The following is a 3563-nucleotide window of genomic DNA, read 5'->3' as shown; positions in this document are numbered from 1 at the left end:
TAAATCCAGGCATGTAGCCATTTTTTATAGCTGAATGGGATTGACTATGATGAGACTTTTTTGCTAGTGGAAAAAACGGACTCCATTAGGATGGCTCTTGCAATTGGAGTAACAAAGAAGTGGGAGGTTTACCACATGGATGTGAAGAATGAATTTCTTCATGGTGATGCTAATGAAGAGATCTATATGAAGCAATCAAAATGATTTGTTTAGAACCCATCATTAGTGTGTAGATTGAAGTGATCTTTGTATAGTCTTAAAAAAGCACCTCATTCATGGTACACGAAGATGGAATCCAACCTTCTCTCCCAATGGTTCCAACATTATAAGTCTGACCTAAACATTTATATGTTGAGGCAATTTGATTCATTATTGTTGATAATATTATATGTAGATGACTTATCATATGTAGTTCCCCCTTAACAATTGTTTTTGTCAATTCTTCTCTAGATAACGAGTTCTCCATGACTGGCACGGTGCTTCTCAACTACTTTCTTAGTCTTGATAATAATCAATATAATTCAGGAATCACATTCACTTAGTCAAAGTATGTATGGGATATACTTGCTAGATTCAAGATGACTAACTGCAAGCTAGCTACCACACCTTTCTTATCTGGAATTAAGCTAGAAAATGGAAGTATAACATCGTTGGTAGATTGTCCACTTTATAGGAAATTCGTGGGTATCCTTTTATACCTTACTCACTCATGGCCAGACATCTCCTAGGATGTTGGAGTAGCTTCTAGGTACATGCAGGAGTTACATGGGTTCCATTAGAAAGCATCCCAGAGGATTCCTTGGTATGTTAAGGGGACCATAGTTTATGGGATCTAGTATGTAGCATGATGTTCATTATATCTCACTAGATACACATATTCGGTTTGGGTAGGAAATAAGACAGATCATAAGTCCTCTTTAGGCTATGCCTTTAGCCTTTGATTAGGGCCTATCTGTTGGTCGAGTAAAAGGTAATCAGCAATTTCTTTATCTTCATTAGAGGTAAAGTATAGCAGCGTAGTTAATGCAACCACACAGGCTATCTGGTTGCAACACATTCTGAAAAATTTTGTCATTTATTTCCATCAATCAATGGTCATCTCGTGTGAAAACCATAGTACTTTAATGTTTTGCAAAGATCTAATCCAGTGATAGAAAACCAAATACATCAAAGTTCACATGCACTTTTTTCTAGGCTTGATCCACAATGGTATCATTGATCCGCAATATTGTTCCTCTGCTAAACAGATTGCAGATATCTTTATCAAAACCTTCACAGAACAATGAATTGCAGGATTATGAGATCTTCTTAATGAGAAGGCACCAATAACAACCTTGTCGTTGTCATAGTAACATTTGAAGGGGGTGGGGGGGAGTGTTGTTCCTATTGGATTTTCCCTCTTTCCTCTTCTTTTCCCCTTCTTAGGTGCATTATATATTGGTTACCTAACATGGCTACATATTGTCGAGACCCACTTTATTTAATTTTTCACCTTAGTTGAGCTTCAACTGGGGTATTTATATATAAACATCTTTTTGTATTTTCCCTATTTAGTCACATGTTTCTCTTAACTTGGAGCCATTACCATGCATTGGTTTCATCACCATGTATTGGATTTCTCACCATAAGTTAAGAGATAGTTGTACATCAATTAGACTAGTGAGTGGAATCATGCATGCATGAGTTGTACTTCTGTTCACAATGAGTGGAATTACACTATGAATGGAGTCATGCATAAGCTACGAAATAGTTAATTGATGATTGCATGTCCTATACTTGAGAGATGTTACCATGCACTATGACACCCAACCAAGATGCATGTCCTTGCAGAGGCCATATATCATTGTATTATACTTAGTTTTTTGATATAGAGATGTAAAAAGAAATTGAATTCTAATTTCTTTTGTAATATTTAGATATTAGCTTGCGATGGTTACTTCTATTTTCACATAAATTGGACAAATTTTCCAAAAAATAAATATATAAAACCTATAATTCACTTATTCTTCTATATAATTCCATTGACATTGAGAATAAAACTTGTAAAGAAAAAAAATAGACAGATTTTCATGTTCCTGAGCATTCTTTGATCTAATTTTATCAAAATGTAATATGATGTCACCCTTGATTTTGTTTGCATGATGATCGGTTCTTCCAGATTTGTAATAACTTGTGGACTAATCATATACTTTTCTAAATTTTGTTCATATTTTTCTCTAATAACAGTGTAATGAAGTTGAGAAATTTCCCAAATCCATTGGAAAACTATTTAGCGCTTTAAAAATTATATATTACTTTCACAATGATTCATGTTCATTCCACTGCATTCATTCCACTACCCATGCCAACGGTATGTTATTCATACATACAGAATGAGAACCTCTCAACTTTTCAACACTTTTCCCATGCCAATGGTATATTATTCATACATAAAGAAGATGAACATCCCAACATTTCAATCCTCCCATCTTGTGTGAATACTAATGACCACGATGCATCGCAGGCCTTCTAAGAAAGTGAAGGTCAAGATTTTTCATTTTTTGAGTTGAGAGATTTATTCTACAGCCAAGTGTGATGTGTAACATTGTCTGTCTCTCATCAGAGTTGAAATTTTGCTATCTCTACCAAAAAAAAAAAAAAATTAAGTGGATCCCTCTTGGTTCATGTTAGATCAGTATTTCAGATAGATTTATGTTGGCAATAAAATAAAAGTTGATTTGTTTGATGAGTTGAGACTTTACATTCCTTTCCAAATTAAAAGGCTCTAAAATGGTTTAACCCAAGTATCCAAGTCTTTGGCATTCAATTGCAAGAGAAATAGCCATTAAATTTTACTTAGGCATGGATTCTTCCCACATCTTATAAATTAAATAGTGGGTAAATTTTGATAAATATTAAAAATGTTTATTTCATAATACATTCAACATTATAAATATTTAAAGAGGTTATACTTTTTTTTGTAGGCTTAACTAAACTACATTTTTATTATGTCCATTATATCTAATTTTTTTTTATTACAGTGGAATCGGCAACAGGGGCAGCCTTGCGACTCGCATTACACGGGGTCGATTTTGACCACTACCTCTATAACCATTGGGAGCTGCGCCCGCCCCTCTATATAGCTCCAAGGTTAATCCAGGGGATTTGAACTCGTGACCTTCAGTACAAAGCCCAACTTTCTAACGAACTTCATTGCATTGTGATTACCAACCCACCTACCCCCATGGGGCTAAAGGTGAGCGGGCTTGGCCCAGACAAGTCACTCCTTGTGACTAGTCAACGCCCTCGCTCAGGTTTGGGTACAAGACCTCACTGTCTTTACGAGTCCAACTTTACCAACTAGCGACCTCCACCAACCTTGTCCATTATATCTAATTTATTTTAAATTGTTATCATTATTATTAATTATAAAAAATATTTATATTTAAAAAATTATTACTAAATTTTGAGGAAAATCAGTCTTTATTTTATAAATAGACTTTATTATACTTACTAATACCCAAGTGTAAAAAAACCATAGCTCATATAATTACTATCACATTTTTTTAATAAATTAATTTAGA

This window comes from Pinus tabuliformis, chromosome 1_2, assembly GCF_031772625.1.
Source record: "Pinus tabuliformis cultivar Carrire ecotype Pingquan chromosome 1_2, CPIR1, whole genome shotgun sequence".
NCBI lineage: Eukaryota > Viridiplantae > Streptophyta > Pinopsida > Pinales > Pinaceae > Pinus > Pinus tabuliformis.
This window is presented reverse-complemented; position numbering follows the sequence as displayed.